This window comes from Xyrauchen texanus, chromosome 45, assembly GCF_025860055.1.
Source record: "Xyrauchen texanus isolate HMW12.3.18 chromosome 45, RBS_HiC_50CHRs, whole genome shotgun sequence".
In the NCBI taxonomy this organism is placed as follows: Eukaryota; Metazoa; Chordata; class Actinopteri; order Cypriniformes; family Catostomidae; genus Xyrauchen; species Xyrauchen texanus.
The window spans coordinates 77712-96055 of NC_068320.1; the positions used below are offsets into that span (position 1 = coordinate 77712).

General features: G+C 41.6%; 3 non-coding genes and 1 pseudogene across 3 annotated transcripts; all 4 read right to left on the bottom strand.

Moving 5' to 3' along the window:
* Positions 1-2312: 2312 nt before the first annotated feature.
* On the bottom strand, positions 2313-2476 carry LOC127637859 (U1 spliceosomal RNA). The gene has a single exon (XR_007969798.1). It is a non-coding gene; the product is annotated as a U1 spliceosomal RNA (small nuclear RNA).
* A 394-nt stretch (positions 2477-2870) lies between these two features.
* On the bottom strand, positions 2871-3046 carry LOC127637828 (uncharacterized; annotated as a pseudogene).
* Positions 3047-11392: 8346 nt separating this feature from the next.
* On the bottom strand, positions 11393-11554 carry LOC127637865 (U1 spliceosomal RNA). Its single transcript, XR_007969803.1, has one exon. It is a non-coding gene; the product is annotated as a U1 spliceosomal RNA (small nuclear RNA).
* Positions 11555-11949: 395 nt separating this feature from the next.
* On the bottom strand, positions 11950-12140 carry LOC127637871 (U2 spliceosomal RNA). Its single transcript, XR_007969808.1, has one exon. It is a non-coding gene; the product is annotated as a U2 spliceosomal RNA (small nuclear RNA).
* Between the last annotated feature and the right edge of the window lie 6204 nt (positions 12141-18344).

Sequence of the window (18344 nt, forward strand, 5' to 3'; positions counted from 1 at the left end):
CCGAACTTTAAGTGCGAACAGTCTGAAGGCTTTTATGTCTCCGCTGCTGATATTTGGGCCATCCATAAGTTCTGCTATTCGTTGTAATGCAAGCTGGTGTGGCTGACCAAACTGCTGATCCAGAGCGTCCATTGTTCTTGTGAAGGGGTATTGAGAATGGCTGTAAGAATCAGCGATGAGTAGCGCCTCTTCTAGCTTGAGATGGTCTGTGAGAATCTGAAATTTAAACCTCTCTGTGGCATTAGCAGGGAGTGTATTCTCTAAGGCGATCTTCAAACGTGAGAACTCTCTCGGGTCTGGATGTACAAAATCTGGTATGGTGGGAGTAGGGCCTCTGTACATTGACTCTGGCTCAAACTGGCGACTTTACTCTGTGAGCTATGGGCGTTCTTTGGCGCCAGGCAGAATCATAAGGTGTAGAGGTTGCTACACGCTCTCTCATATGGGGGTTGATATTCTCTTTCAGGTTGGTAAAATTCCTCCTCCTTTGGAACCTCCCAACTGGATGGCTGGGCACATGGAATGTCATAGGGGAGTAATCGTTGTCTCTGAGATCAGCCACAGGAGCAGAAGAATGTTCATGATCTGAGTTGATATCATGTTGTCTGAAGCGTGGTGCTGGCACAGGCCTAAAACTTCTCTCAGCTGACTGCATGTTCTTTACACGACGTGGTGCAGGAATAGGCTGGCTAGTGTATGACTGACGGGCAGGAATAACAGATGGTAGCGGTTGAGCCACAGGCCGTTGTTGTTCTACCTGAATCTGTAGCTGCTGCATCTGCCGCTTAAGTTGAGAGAGCTCTTGTGCATATTGCTGATTTGTCTGCTGCAATGCATCCCTTTCCTGCTGGATCGGATTGACAGTGCGAAACATGTTCCTATTTGCATGGCGAAGTAATATTTCTTAAGCTTGAGAATGTCATTCTCAGACCTGCTTAGTTCAGTGTCGGACCATTCTTCTGAGCTAAGGGGCTCATCACCTAGGATCTGTACTGGATCGGATGCCATTGCACCCTCCTGTTGGGTTTCACCCTCTGACCGATAGGAGGGCATCTGAGTGATTGGTGACACGGGTTCGGGATACAAGAGCTTAGGCAGGGAGAAACCAGTGAGATCATAATCTTCATATCGGGCGGGAAGGGCAGTCTTCCTTCTGACACGCCCAGTTGGCTCATCTTCTGCATGTGCTGACATCTTATAAGCCTGTAGCAAGTTTCATCCGGCTCGAAGGACCATGAAGAAATGAATTGACTGATGACAGCTCAATCACATTTAGTTATGTTGCTAGTTAAGTTGAAAACCCGCCACAGGGTGTCTGGTAAGAGACTGGTCAGTAGATGTCCGATATTTGGGAATAACCCGTTTATTTGTCACCACATCAACTCAGATAACAAAGTAGTTGTCCTTAATCAAGGTGTATAAGTAGGTGTGGTTTTCTATGGTAACAGAAAATATAGGCAAGTGTAAACATACATAATAATAACATTAAATATTTTAAAACAGGTACATGATGAGTATGAACAAAATATGGAAATGAGATTAATAAAGAAAGAAAAACAAACTTGCTATGCCATACATTAAATTACACTCTAAACAGTTTGATCTGCGTCTCATAGTTTGTCAGCGGTGCTCTGTCTGGGCTTGTTACACGCACATGCATTAAGTAGTTTACAACTTCAGAATACCTCAAACGCAGTCTTTAACAATTGAAATGCATCAAACACTGATGAAATATACATAGATTACATCAATATGAACAACTAAGTAGATATATAACATCCTATATACAGCACAACATCGTTACAAAGCCGTGATAACTCCTATAATTAACCTCAACGAGCTAATGCTCGTTATAACGGCAAACTAAATATTGAACAGGTCTAGGATTGCACATATGATTGCTAGAAATCAAGTATAATTCACTTACTTTGCATTGACGCACAACACCCATGAAATTAACAACTAAAATGTTATTTACAACGGCAAAAATACAGCGTTAGTGCTCCGACAGAATCAACTCTCAACTTCACACAGAGCACTGTGGGCGGGATGTTCGCATGCACGTAGATCAGCGAACGCTGATTGGCTGCTATGCTGTATGCTGTGCATCGATCAATCTCGGCAAAAGAAAAAGATTTATGTCAGAAGGCATATTACTAGTAATGGCCTTTTTAACATCAACATTGTTTAATGCTGTCTTAAAATCTAAACAGTGCAAAACGAATGATCAGGTTGGCGTTTATGGGAAGCACCTTAATTGAGAGCACGCCCGACAAACACAACAGAGATAGTTTTTTTTTTAAACGAATGACCAGGGAATAGTGCGGACGCAGTCCCTAACTACCAGAAATTATGCAGTCGAGATTCCCACATTTGGGGAATTCGCAAGGGTCAGCACAACCGAAGTGCAATGGCCGAGCCTCACCCTGGGTGAACCACCTTCATGATCATAGTGTCTCCCCTACCAGGTAAGTATAAGTGCAAGGGTTTTGGGGCAGAGGGCCCATTCTCCTCTTTACCATTCATACCAACGTTGTCCTCATACACAAACAATTCATCCACAACTCCTAGTGCATGAATGCGCTTTGCAATTAAACAGGCGTGTACACAAACTTTAAACCCCAACTTTTATTGCTACCAAGTCTGTGTATTAGTTCTCTGCCTTGTGACAGTTTGTGGTCTCAGGAGCGAACGACAACAGCACTATACCATTCGCTTTCGGCCGACGAGTCGGCGGTTCGTTCACGGACACGCAATCACACACCTGAACAAGAGCTAAAGTAAAGATACCTCATTTGCCCGCTCTCAGACGCTTATTGAATTAATGAACAAAGATCTCTGCCTTTCATAACAAATGTTGATCCCCGAAAGGGAAGCGCACCGTGCCTGGAAATACTGCAATACCAAGTCGATACGTAGAGTGGACGGAGCAAGCCCCTCTTCCATCTCCCAGGCCCAAAAATCCATTTAATATATGGTCCCCGGATAGGGGACGTATCAGATACTAAACTGATAAGAACAGATTTTTTTTCTTTCGAAAAATTTTTATTGTCACTCTTTTTCTTTTTTCCACAATTTTTCTTTTCAAATATGTTTTCACACAATCTTACCATTTTCCTTTAACCAATAAAACAAAACATATACACACAACTTCATAATATTTGCAAAATAAAAAGGACAATTAACAAGACAAATTTAAGACACTAGTAAAATCATAAAAAATCTTAAAAGTCCATATTTTTCAATTGTGTGCTTAAAAGTCCATATTTTTCAATTGTGTGTTAAAAGTAATGTTTTAAAAATAATAAATAAAAACAACTTGGTGCCAATTTAAAATGCCATCTATTGTTCAAGACCGGGATGAGTCCCTATCAAATTGGCCATCATCCCACTCTCCAGGAAAGGCACTTGGCATGCAGCTTCTGTGCTCAGAGGAGATCCCTCTCCTCCTGCCCGCTGGCCTGCTGTTCCCGTAGCCGGTGGTGGTAAGGGTGCATCTACAGGCGGCCAAAGTACGGTGGCGGCGGGACCTCTTCCGTGTGACCCCGGCCCCCGTCCGAATAACAGCGCCGGTACCCCTGCAGCGTTGATGTTACCATTTGCTCGCTCGCGTGGAGGGAACCGTAGCGTGTTTCCCCACCAGCAGGTTTCTTGTGGTCCAGATGGCATCCTTGATTGAGTTGAAAGTGAGCCAGAGCGAGGTAAAGTTTTTTGCTGTACAGTCCTTCAAGCCCTGGCCCACACCAAGGATGGCGAGCTTGTAATCCATCTGGACCCTACCCGCTGGCAGGCACGGGAAATACAGGGGGCGGTCTTGGCCCACAGGTCCAGCGCGGCGCTGCACTCCCAGAGCAGGTGTCGTACTGTCTCCGGGGCACTACACCCCGGACGAGGGCAGACTGGATTCTTGGCCATGCCTCTGGAGTGCATCACCGCCCTGACCGGGAGGATCTCATGGGCCACCATCCACGCCATGTCCTTGTGCCTATTCTGGAGAGTTGGGTGGGCAGCATTTTTCCAAACATCTTTTGCCTCACCTAGTGTGAGGCCTGGGACTGGACTCACTGTTTCCGGTCCTGCACAAAAGAGACAAGAGATTTGTGGTTGGTTAAAAGGGTGACATCTTGCGACTCTAAACAATTTCTTTTTAAAAACTTCTTGATAAAATCATATTCTTTTGGAAGATTAAAAGCCACTGGGGTTGTCAAATCTTTTTTAAAATCTTTAAAGCTCTCAGGTAAGACCCCATCCAAAAGCGGGCCATGGCTGCAGTCTTATTTTCTGTGGATGGGGTCACCGCATAACCAATATGCAGGGCAGTGAAGCGGCTGGCTAAAAACAGGTGGGGGTCTGGGAGGCCTTTTCCCCATTTTCTGGTCTTTTCTTGATGACCTCCCTTTTCAGTCTTTCCCACCTGGACCCCCACAAGAAATAAAACACTGCCCTCTCCAGGTCTAGAAGAAAACTCCTAGGGGACTAAAAACAGAGCATGTAAGTAAAAGTAAGGGTAAAATCACTGCTTTAAATATTAAAACCTTTCCTTCTAGAGTCAATTGTCTTAGTCCCCAAAACCCCAGTCTTTGCCTGACTTTCCCTAGCATGTCAGTCCAATTTCCCCGTCCTCCACCCTCTTTGTCAAATTTAACCCCTAAAATTTTTAGCTCGGTCTCTTTAAAAGCGACTTCAAGTCCACCTGTGTCAACGTTTCCCCAAGGCCCAAAAGCTGGGCCTCGGACTTACTTCTGTTGAGCTTGGCCCGAGGCCCGACCGTACCAGTCTGTCACATCCATTGCTCTTCTTACTGATAAAAAGTCTGTCGCTAAAAGGGTCACGTCGTCCATGTACAGCACACAGGTCGCCGTCAGTCCACCAGTCCCGGAGCGTCTAGTCCTTTAATCCATTTATCCTTTCTCAAGATCTGTGCCAGTGGCTCAATGCACGCCACATAAAGGAGAGGAGATAAAGGGCATCCCTGACGGACACCACTACAGATATTTATCATTTTGGTTAAGTGCCCATTTACAAGAATTTTGCTGACTATGTCATTGTACAGCAGTCCCACCCAGGCTATGAACCTCCCTGGAAAACCCATTTTTGTCAGTACGTGAAACAAGTACTGGTGCGAGATCCGATCAAATGCTTTTTCAAAATCTAAATTGAGGACTACTAGTCGAAAATTTCTGTCTCTCGCATAACAGATGGCATCTCTAATCAGTACTAGGCTGTCCGTGATCTTCCTCCCTGGCACAGCACAAGCTTGATCCGGGTGGATTACGTCCTCTAAAACAGTCGACATACGTGTGGCTAAAATCTTACTAAAAAGCTTACAGTCAAAATTTAAAAGCGTGATCGGTCGCCAGTTCTTTAGGTCAGTCTTGTCTCCTTTTTGTACAACAATGAAACTGTCCCTATTCTAAAGCTGTCGGAAGTCTGGTCAAAGTCTCAAATTCTTTAAAAGCGGTCAATAATTCATGTGCTAAAATATCCCAAAAGTCACATAAAACTCTAGGGGAGTCCGTCCATTCCTGGGGACTTCCCTTTTAAAACTTTTAAGAGCCTTATGAATTTCTAAAATGTTAAAATCCTGGGATAAAAAACACCTTTGCCATTGACATTTTTCTCTAAAAACGCTAAAACTTCCCTTAAAGTGTCATTATCTACTCTTTTTTGCAATACAAATCTTCATAATATTTTGTGACCTCACTTAAAACTTCTTTTGTTGTGTGCACTTCCCTCCCTCCAGTTTTTAAAGATGTTATTACCCCTCCCGTGTGATAATTTTTTAAAGAAATACCTGGTGCACTTTTAGCCTTCTTCAATGTCTCTTTCTCTGCTTCTTAAAATGACACCTTTGCTTCGTGTTTCACTTAAAACTGACATTTCCTTTTTATTTTTTTATATCATCACTAAAATCCAAACCGTTATTTAAAAGGTTAAAATATCTCTGTAGTCTTTTTGCAGCCCCATCATGTGCCTTTTCCCTCTGTTTTTCTTATTTTTCCCTACCTTTCTAAAAAACTGTCTTGTCCTGGCCTTTACCATCTCCCACCACTGTGCTCGTGAATCATAAAAGTCTTGGAGGGTCTGCCATTGGCTGAACTGCTCCCTATATTCTCCAACTACTTCCTCATCTTCCAACAAGGAGCAGTTCAGCCTCCACAGCCCTCCCCCTACAGTCACACCGGTGGGGAGTGCAAGGGTGCAAGACAGCATCAAGTGGTCAGAAAAAAAGAGGGGGGTCAATGTTGCATCGGATGGCGGGCAGTCCCTTGTAAAAACATAGTCGATTCGAGAGGCTCTGGCCCCATCACCACTAAACCAGGTGAAGCCCTCCTCTCCTTGATGCATTTTTTTAAAACAGTCGACTAGCTTAAAATCTTTGACTAAACCCTGCAATAAAACCGAAGTCTTGTCAGCCTTAAAATCCTCTCCAACCCTCTTTCTGTCTTTCTGCGTTAAAACACAGTTAAAATCCCCTGCCACTACTAGGGGAACCCTACCTAACATGTGGGGCTGCAGGTCTTCTAAAAGCTCATACCTTTCATTTTTATCAGTAAAACCATACACATTTAAAATGTTAAAATCCTTGTCCAAAAAGTCATGTTTGCTAAAATTGCCCGCCCATCCCTAACCACAGTGCTACCCTTCACCACAATGTTGGGATTATTTATTAAAATGACAACACCGTCACATTTGTTTTGGTTGGATCCACTCCATAGTGAGGGACCTGGAGTCCACATCTCCTCCCACTTCCTATAATTTGTTAAAAAGGCAGAGCACACTCTTGCAATAAAAACACATCTGACTTACAAGACTTTAAAAAGGATAAAACACTCTGTGCTCGCATGAGTGGACCTCACACTTCTTACATTAAGAGTAGAGATAGTGAGGGTCATGAGCAGTATGGTTAAAAGGCATGACATTTAACTCTTTAAAATGCATTTAAAGACTACAGGTTTCAGTTAAAATCATAAAATTTCCTGTGATACCTGCTCCTCCTTTATACCCATGATGTTGGGGTCAGGAGGGCAGATGTTTAATGCCTGCAGAGCTGCAGAGGGACTCTCTTGCGGCTCCTTTGGCGATGATGTTCTTAGCTTTACGTGCAAAAATGAGACCTCATTTGGGGATTCTTGGGGCCACATACGGTCCAGCTCTTCCATAAAGGAACTCTCTGGCTGATGAGTTGCCCTCTGCTTTTCTCCTCTGTTTTAGCCAGAGGAGATCCATGAGGCCTTTTCTGCACCTGAGCATTCGGAAGTGCGTAATCCGTTTCACTCCGACTGGACTCCAAACTCGCCTCAGGCACGGTGATTAAAGAGGAAGTTGTTTCCTCCTCTCCCTCCTCTACATCTAATTTTCTTTGGGAGGTGACTTCCTCCCCCTGTTCAAATAAAATGTTTGACTCTGCCCCTGTTGCCGCCCCACTTCCTCCTCTTTGTCCAATCCCTGAAGCTGGCTGGGAATTTGAATTTCCCGCCAAAACTTCAGGGACCGCCTCCTCCCTTTGTTCTCCCGTTTGCTCAATCTGTGGGACGGCCATTTTGTTACTTTTCACTATGTTGGCAAAACTTTTTGGGCAATCTCTGTAGAGGTGGTTGGTCTCTCCACACAGATTGCACCGTCTGCCACTGGTACATTCTTCAAAACTGTGACCAATTGCTCTACACTTCCCACACACAATTTCTTGGCAGGTTTCAGCCAGATGCCCAAATTTCCCACACTTCCTACATAATTTAGGCATCCCTGATAGTGGATGTAGCCTCGGTTTTCTCCCAACACAATCATAGAGGGAAGATGTTTCAGGCCCTGGAAGCCCTCAGCGTCTTCCCATTGTTTAATAGGAACACGCCAAGAGCAGTTCCAAATGCCATCTTCATCCAACCACTCTGACCGGTTGGACCTCGTACAGTGCAAAATCTGCCCAGCCAAACACAAATATCATCTCCACTCACTGTTTCATTAAACATTCTAACAATCACAGTTTTGAGTGAATTATCAGAAAGCTTTTCTACAGCAAACATGGAGAACTGGACCTTACTAAACCTCAAATTTTTGCCAAAAACATTTAACAAGGAAGCATTCTTAAAACTTAAATCAAACCCTTTGTTCAGGGGCAGAGTCATTAAGCAATTCAAATCCATTGCATTAAAACCCAGAGTTTTTTGGATCAGCTTCCTGGAGAAATCAAGCCGAGACATTCCAGGAGCTTCCCATTAACTTCAACAAAATTAAAGCGAGCGCTATGGTGCCTCCTTGTGCCAGCACGGGCAGCTGACATGGTGAAGGCACCCACAGCCTACTAAAACAAGGTATATAAACAGATAAAAATATAAATTAATTAAAAAGTTATAAAAAACTTACCTTAAAAGATTCCCGAAAGAAAACGAGTCCTCTGCTTTAAAACCGGCAAAACCAATGTACCTCCTAAAGGTTGAGCGGCTCGTGAAACTTCCACTCATGAACCAAGAAACCTACAAGAAGCGATCGCTAGCGCCACCCTCTGACAAGACACAAGATCTTAACCAAAAGGCCAGAAGCGATGCCGTAATCACTCTGTGAGAGGACGGCCGGAAGCGGAAAGCGAGATGAGGTCATGGTGAGAGCGTCAAAGGTCACAAACTATCAAGTAGACATGGACGGTTTGACCAGTGCGGGACCAAACAAAATGGACCATGCCACTCCACGATGCAATATTAGCGTGCAACACTTTTCAGCGTAACAAGCAAAGCATTGTTCCCACCAAAAAACGATCAAATGATACTTTATTGATGTCTTTCTCTCAGCTCGAAGGCGGCTGGAGTGCCGTTGGCGAAACCCCGTGTGGAGGCCAAACTGATCTTTCTACTCACATTTGAACATTTGGGATGTATGTTTTCTTCTGCTATATTTTTGTGTGCCCTTCGCAATGTTATATTACACATTGGCTTTTCGTGTAAAAGGAACAATGTGTATGCATTGTCAATGTGTGCCCAACCAACGCTGACACCACACCTAGCTTTGTTTCTATGTCTCAGTGAAGGACGCTGAAGTCTCTTGTTTCAGAGTAGCTAATCAAACGCGGGGGCCAGACAGACCTTTTTATTCTCTTATGAACGCAAATCGTGGCTTTTTTTTTTTTTCTTTTCTTTTCTTTTTCGGATCCATTGGGTCCAAAGTTTAACTTTGGCTCTGTACTTTTAATAATTCAGGCTAATCTCGCTTTTCTCTTACACTGAACAGTGAGCTTGAAGTGAAGACGAAATCCTTTGTGAGCAAGTAGGAAATCCTGCGTGTTTAAGTGATGGCGTCCACTTCAGTAGCAGATACGGTTCTTTATTTCTATCTCTGTCGGATCGCTGAACGCCAAATTTCCTTTGTCTTAGTTTGATACAGCGCTTCATTTCTATTTGTGAGCTCAGAGGATGCCGTGTGGTCTTTGTCTTAGTTTGATACAGGGCAAGAAAATTCAACTTGTGTAACAGAAATTCCAGTTTCAAAGTTCAGAAAAATAGGAGTCTGCTCTAAGAGATATTTAACATTTAATCTATACTGTTTTCACATTATTCATGAAAATATGTCATCGGTGGTAAACCATTTAGTTCCTGTTACATATATTTATTGAAATACTTAGTGGTATAGAGTTTGTGATGGAATTGACAGCAAATTAGAAAATTCTTCTTTTAAAAGAATTTGTCATTAGTGTTGTCGACACTTGCATTATTCGTTAAACAAAATTCAGTCATAAAATAATCAACCAAAGTCGAGTTGCCCTTTATGAATAATAATAATAAAAATGACAATATGTTAAATAACTGTTTTACCCTCAGCTTTAATGGGAAAAGCTGAACTGATTATAAATGCTTTCTTTTTTTATTTGTATTTTTATTTTGGAAATATCCCTTTCACATGTAAGCACATCCTGGCGTTTAGTTTTTTTTAACCCAGTATTTATATGTCCATCTTCTGTTTCCTCCCTGTGCTTTCATATAATTGTTAATTGACTGAATTTTCCACTAAACTTAACATCAGTAAAATTGGAGGGAAAGCAGAATCCGTTGTCAGCATGTCTTCCTTCATCTTGTGGGGTTTTTAAAGATAGCATCATTGAACTTTAACGTGTATGTTTCTTAAGTTGAAATGATCAGTGACAACGCAAGGCTTTCTTTTCAACGGAGGGACATGCATACGAATGTTACAATATTTAAACGTGTTTTTGATCGTGTTCACGTTAAGTGAGGATTCCGTTTCTACAGATGGAGATGCAAATGAGAAATAAACAGGACCATTGCTTAGGATTCAAAATATTGTATAAAAGAAAGCGAGCCTTTCAACTGAAGAAATGAATTGACTGATGACAGCTCAATCACATTTAGTTATGTTGCTAGTTAGGTTGAAAACCCGCCACAGGGTGTCTGGTAAGAGACTGGTCAGTAGATGTCCGATATTTGGGAATAACCCGTTTATTTGTCACCACATCAACTCAGATAACAAAGTAGTTGTCCTTAATCAAGGTGTATAAGTAGGTGTGGTTTTTCTATGGTAACAGAAAATATAGGCAATTGTAAACATACATAATAATAACATTAAATATTTTAAAACAGGTACATGATGAGTATGAACAAAATATGGAAATGAGATTAATAAAGAAAGAAAAACAAACTTGCTATGCCATACATTAAATTACACTCTAAACAGTTTGATCTGCGTCTCATAGTTTGTCAGCGGTGCTCTGTCTGGGAATGTTACAAGCACATGCATTAAGTAGTTTACAACTTCAGAATACCTCAAACACAGTCTTTAACAATTGAAATGCATCAAACACTGATGAAATATACATAGATTACATCAATATGAACAACTAAGTAGATATATAACATCCTATATACAGCACAACATCGTTACAAATCCGTGATAACTCCTATAATTAACCTCAACGTGCTAATGCTCGTTATAACGGCAAACTAAATATTGAACAGGTCTAGGATTGCACATATGATTGCTAGAAATCAAGTATAATTCACTTACTTTGCATTGACGCACAACACCCATGAAATTAACAACTAAAATGTTATTTACAACGGCAAAAATACAGCGTTAGTGCTCCGACAGAATCAACTCTCAACTTCACACAGAGCACTGTGGGCGGGATGTTCGCATGCACGTAGATCAGCGAACGCTGATTGGCTGCTATGCTGTATGCTGTGCATCGATCAATCTCGGCAAAAGAAAAAGATTTATGTCAGAAGGCATATTACTAGTAATGGCCTTTTTAACATCAACATTGTTTAATGCTGTCTTAAAATCTAAACAGTGCAAAACGAATGATCAGGTTGGCGTTTATGGGAAGCACCTTAATTGAGAGCACGCCCGACAAACACAACAGAGATAGTTTTTTTTTTAAACGAATGACCAGGGGAGAGCGCGGACGCAGTCCCTCACTACCAGAAATTATGCAGTCGAGATTCCCACATTTGGGGAATTGCAAGGTCAGCACAACCGAAGTGCAATGGCCGAGCCTCACCCTGGGTGAACCACCTTCATGATCATAGTGTCTCCCCTACCAGGTAAGTATAAGTGCAAGGGTTTTGGGGCAGAGGGCCCATTCTCCTCTTTACCATTCATACCAACATTGTCCTCATACACAAACAATTCATCCACAACTCCTAGTGCATGAATGCGCTTTGCAATTAAACAGGCGTGTACACAAACTTTAAACCCCAACTTTTATTGCTACCAAGTCTGTTTATTAGTTCTCTGCCTTGTGACAGTTTGTGGTCTCAGGAGCGAACGACAACAGCACTATACCATTCGCTTTCGGCCGACGAGTCGGCGGTTCGTTCATGGACACGCAATCACACACCTGAACAAGAGCTAAAGTAAAGATTCCTCATTTGCCCGCTCTCAGACGCTTATTGAATTAATGAACAAAGATCTCTGCCTTTCATAACAAATGTTGATCCCCCGAAAGGGAAGCGCACCGTGCCTGGAAATACTGCAATACCAAGTCGATACGTAGAGTGGACGGAGCAAGCCCCTCTTCCATCTCCCAGGCCCAAAAATCCATTCAATATATGGTCCCCGGATAGGGGACGTATCAGATATTAAACTGATAAGAACAGATACTACACTTGATCTTAGCCAAAAGGCCGAGAAGCGATGCCGTAATCACTCTGTGAGAGGACGGCCAGAAACGGAAAAGCGAGATGAGGTCACGGTGAGAGCGTCAAAGGTCACAAACTATCAAGTAGACATGGACGGTTTGACCAGTGCGGGACCAAACAAAATGGACCATGCCACTCCACGATACAATATTAGCGCGCAACACTTTTCAGCGTAACAAGCAAAGCATTGTTCCCACCAAAAAACGATCAAATGATACTTTATTGATGTCTTTCTCTCAGCTCGAAGGCCGCTGGAGTGCCGTTGGCCGAAACCCTGTGTGGAGGCCAAACTGATCTTTCTACTCACATGTGAACATTTGGGATGTATGTTTTCTTCTGCTATATTTTTGTGTGCCCTTCGCAATGTTATATTACACATTGGCTTTTCGTGTAAAAGGGAACAATGTGTATGCATTGTCAATGTGTGCCCAACCAACGCTGACACCACACCTAGCTTTGTTTCTATGTCGCAGTGAAGGACGCTGTAAGGCGGGTGCCAGTGAGTTTGGGCTACTCCTCGAGAAAACAAAAGGCTCTCATGAGAATTAACATCTGAACTCTCTCTGCAGATGTAACAGCAACATCCGAGATGCAACATACTGTGCAGCTAACACCTCCCTTCTAAAGTATCTTCATCTTACTCCTCCTCCTCCTCACTTAAAGCTCACTAAAAACCTATGCAATGTGAAGTGTGTACAAAAAGTAACTATAACATGTTTGGTATCATTTAAAGTCTCTCAGTGCGCCTGGTAAACTGGTCTCATCCTCCCAGCCATAATGAAAAGCTAAAAGAAGTTATACAATATGTGAAATTTGGTGTGCCCCTTAAAGGTGTGCCCTCCCCAGATCCTCCATACCTCCTGTATGTTAATCTACAGGAACCCCTCAACAGGGGACCAAAATCTAATTATAATGACAGACACCACCATTTGGTAAGCATGTTGAATTATCTGGGTATTTAAGGAGAGGCGACACATTGCTCAGGGCTCTCTGTAATCAGACGATCCCAAACAGTTTACTGTTTGTAGTTTATTTCAGGTGATTGCAATTCGTATTTCTTATGTTTTGATAAAATGTCTAACTTTGACTTATCAATGTCTAATTGGAATTGATGAATTGATTATGTTACCTGGTCAATAAATTGTCAACATTTGATTTTATTCTGACTGACTCTGACATTGTGTTTCCCAAACAGATTAAACGATTCGTATGTTACCGCAAGTCTGCGTCAGATTAGTGACGACTAATATTTGGCATTGATTCAAGTGTACTTGGTTTGCAAAGACAAAAGGGAATTTCCGTTTAGAGCAGCAAACGCTGCTTGACCAATCTAAATCTGGGTGTCTTACCTCTGTTTTAATTTGATGTTTCTCCAGATAAGTGTACGTGGGAAACCACGCATGGCCAATCCAAAGCTATTATAAGAGAAGTTATGTTGGTCAACTTACATCTGTAATAGTGGCTGTGACCTCTACTGAAGAAAACGTTAAGTTACATTCAAGTGTATGCAATTCCATGGGGCTATACTGAAGTATCTTTGATTGTGTATACGTGAACGTGACCGATCTCAGGTATATAGCAATTACCTCTGTTTGATGATCCAATACTGGCCGCTTGTGATCGTGAGACCCGCGGTGTAGAGAAAACACGCGAGGACCTCAAAGCGACATAGTTTCTTAATCTAAACGGGTAAAATATAATTAAAGGAGTTAAAGGAATAATCAAACATTCGCTCACTTTTAATGATACTCAGATATCATTAAAAACCTTTTTCATTTATGGAGTCAGATGAAATAACGAGATAATACATAAGAGAAAATGTATTTCATTTAATATTGTTGTGTTGCGTACAAGAAAGATTGTAACGCGCAGAGACCTTCACCCGTATTATTGGAGACCGTCATTGGACCGATAAACGGGCTTACAACGCTGAAGTCTCTTGTTTCAGAATAGCTAATCAAACACGGCGGCCAGACAGACCTTTTTATTCTCTTATGAACGCAAATCGTGGCTTTTTTTCTTTTCTTTTCTTTTCTTTTTCGGATCCATTGGGTCCAAAGTTTAACTTTGGCTCTGTACTTTTAATAATTCAGGCTAATCTCGCTTTTCTCTTACACTGAACAGTGAGCTTGAAGTGAAGACGAAATCCTTTGTGAGCAAGTAGGAAATCCTGCGTGTTTAGGTGATGGCGTCCACTTCAGTAGCAGATACGGTTCTTTATTTCTATCTCTGTCGGATCGCTGAACGCCAAATTTCCTTTGTCTTAGTTTGATACAGCGCTTCATTTCTATTTGTGAGCTCGGAGGATGCCGTGTGGTCTTTGTCTTAGTTTGATACAGCGCAAGAAAATTCAACTTGTGTAACAGAAATTCCAGTTTCAAAGTTCAGAAAAATAGGAGTCTGCTCTAAGAGATATTTAACATTTAATCTATACTGTTTTCACATTATTCATGAAAATATGTCATCGGTGGTAAACCATTTAGTTCCTGTTACATATATTTATTGAAATACTTAGTGGTATAGAGTTTGTGATGGAATTGACAGCAAATTAGAAAATTCTTCTTTTAAGAGAATTTGTCATTAGTGTAAAAAAGGCTATAGTTACTAACCTCTCTAAAATCTCCCCCTCTGTATTTTGAGGCACATGCACACACACAGCACCTTTCCTGAGCCAATCAGCGTCCAGAAACCTTGTGCAGGTGATCTCCCCCGCCCTCACAGAGACAGTATTAACAGTGCAGCGGGACACGGAGACTGACGCTGAAGCTAAAGCAGTATAAACTGTTTATATAGCGCATTTCGGACGAAGTGTTGTGCGTGAATGCCAAAGTAAGTTTGTAATTCTTAATTATACAGTCTATTCGCTCTGGGAAACAAGTTATTATGATGTAACGATATACCATAGAGATGTGTGTGTATTCCCAATTGTTTATTCATGCCTGTAACACTCTAGCTCGTATGTCTGTATACATAACTTTATTATTGTCCGCACTAGAGTTACACTTGCTTTATTATTACATGTTATGTTATAGTTTGAAGTTAAATTTGCTGTATTTTTTCTGTATTTAATGGGAGTATTGTTGTGAACAATTTATTACGCGCATGCGCTCTCATAACCCCGACAGAGCGGCGCCATACAAGCTTCGCAGCTTTACAAGGTGTCAGATTACAGCTGTGCGTGGCATATAACATAAAGGTTACAGCCTAACTTACATTTGCTTTCAGTTTATTCTAATAATGTGCCTGTTTAATTATTAATGTTATTTTATCGTGCTACATTATTGCTCATATGTTTAATTGTTGTAATTATTATTATGTATATTCATGTTTATGTTACTGTTTATTTTATAGAAAACCACAACCATACAAGCCAGTCTGTTGAGTGGTGACAATAAATGGGTTATTCCCAGAAAGTTATTGCATCTTCGTTTTCGTCTCTAATCGGACAGTCTTTGGTGGGTCAGCACCCTGAGCTGGCAACTTGTCTTATAAGTGCTACCAATCAAAAGCATTTTTTCAATTAGTGTTGTCGACACTTGCATTATTCGTTAAACAAAATTCAGTCATAAAATAATCAACCAAAGTCGAGTTGCCGTTTATGAATAATAATAATAATAATGACAATATGTTAAATAACTGTTTTACCCTCAGCTTTAATGGGAAAAGCTGAACTGATTATAAATGCTTTCTTTTTTTATTTGTATCTTTATTTTGGAAATATCCCTTTCACATGTAAGCACATCCTGGCGTTTAGCTTTTTTTTAACCCAGTATTTATATGTCCATCTTCTGTTTCCTCCCTGTGCTTTCATATAATTGTTAATTGACTGAATTTTCCACTAAACTTAACATCAGTAAAATTGGAGGGAAAGCAGAATCCGTTGTCAGCATATCTTCCTTCATCTTGTGGGGTTTTTAAAGATAGCATCATTGAACTTTAGCGTGTATGTTTCTTAAGTTGAAATGATCAGTGACAACGCAAGGCTTTCTTTTCAACGGAGGGACATGCATACGAATGTTACAATATTTAAGCGTGTTTTTGATCGTGTTCACGTTAAGTGAGGATTCCGTTTCTACAGATGGAGATGCAAATGAGAAATAAACAGGACCATTGCTTAGGATTCAAAATATTGTATAAAAAGAAAGCGAGCCTTTCAACTGAAGAAATGAATTGACTGATGACAGCTCAATCACATTTAGTTATGTTGCTAGTTAGGTTGAAAACCGCCACAGGGTGTCTGGTAAGAGACTGGTCAGTAGATGTCCGATATTTGGGAATAACCCGTTTATTTGTCACCGCATCAACTCAGATAACAAAGTAGTTGTCCTTAATCAAGGTGTATAAGTAGGTGTGGTTTTTCTATGGTAACAGAAAATATAGGCAATTGTAAGCGTACATAATAATAACATTAAATATTTTAAAACAGGTACATGATGAGTATGAACAAAATATGGAAATGAGATTAATAAAGAAAGAAAAACAAACTTGCTATGCCATACATTAAATTACACTCTAAACAGTTTGATCTACGTCTCATAGTTTGTCAGCGGTGCTCTGTCTGGGCTTGTTACACGCACATGCATTAAGTAGTTTACAACTTCAGAATACCTCAAACGCAGTCTTTAACAATTGAAATGCATCAAACACTGATGAAATATACATAGATTACATCAATATGAACAACTAAGTAGATATATAACATCCTATATACAGCACAACATCGTTACAAAGCCGTGATAACTCCTATAATTAACCTCAACGAGCTAATGCTCGTTATAACGGCAAACTAAATATTGAACAGGTCTAGGATTGCACGTATGATTGCTAGAAATCAAGTATAATTCACTTACTTTGCATTGACGCACAACACCCATGAAATTAACAACTAAAATGTTATTTACAACGGCAAAAATACAGCGTTAGTGCTCCGACAGAATCAACTCTCGACTTCACACAGAGCACTGTGGGCGGGATGTTCGCATGCACGTAGATCAGAGAACGCAGATTGGCTGCTATGCTGTATGCTGTGCGTCGATCAATCTCGGCAAAAGAAAAAGATTTATGTCAGAAGGCATATTACTAGTAATGGCCTTTTTAACAGCCGCCCCCAGATTCGGTAAAGAGAATCTGTGCAATTAAGAAAAAGCCTCCAAGTAACAGATTGGTTTACAGTCATTCAGGAATGCTAGGCAATTGTATAATACGTGCTATTGGGCGTGTGTACGTCTTTGCACCCACCTTAACATTAGCCGTCCTCACTCTGCCATCAGCCCCAGGGAAGACTTCTGACACTCGTCCCACCAACCAAAGGGCTCGAGGCAACTGTGGGTCGACTATCATCACTGTGGTGTCAACTTGAGCGTTGGATGTGTCACCTTGCCACTTCTGATGGCTTTGAAGACCAGGAAGGTAAAACCTCAGAAAGTGTCTCCAGAAGTGGTCTGCAAGAACTTGACTGTGACGCCATCACCGCTTGCTTAACAGCTCTGACTCTGGGTATACCACTGGAGGTAGAGAAGAATCTGGCCGCCCCATCAAGAGAGAATTTGGAGTGATGGGGTCTGGATCAGCAATGTCAGAGGAAGTATAACCCAAGGGTTTAGAGTTTAGTATTCCCTCAATTTCTACCAACACTGTATCTAGTACTTCAAAGGTAACTGCCTGGGCTCCGATAGTGGCTGTCAGTGCTTGCTTAAGGGAGCGGATTTCTCGTTCCCAGCAACCTCCGAAGTGAGGAGCATTTGGGGGGTTGAAATGGAATTCGATCTGGTGTCTGGCAAGCTGTCCCTGAAGTTCAGGGGCAAGGGCTGCGAATGTTCCCTTTCTCCTCCCTTGAAATTTGTGCCCTGGTCTGATATGAGTTCGAATGGGGTTCCACGTCTGGCAGTAAAGCGTCTGAGGGCCATGAGGAAGGAATCAGTATCAAGGTTATGTAGTATATCAATGTACACTGCTCGAGAGGTTAGGCACTTAAAAATGATACCCCATTTCTTTTCAGTCCTCCTTCTGACCTTGACAGCATAAGGGCCGAAACAGTCTATACCTGTAGAATAGAATGCAGGTCAGTATAGTCGTAGTCTGGCTGGAGGGAGGTCTGCCATTTTGGGAATTTCTGGCTTCTTTCTCCATTTCTGGCACTCTACACATCTTCGTTGGTACCGCTTAACCGCTTCCCTAGCGCGGAGAATCCAGTAAATCCAG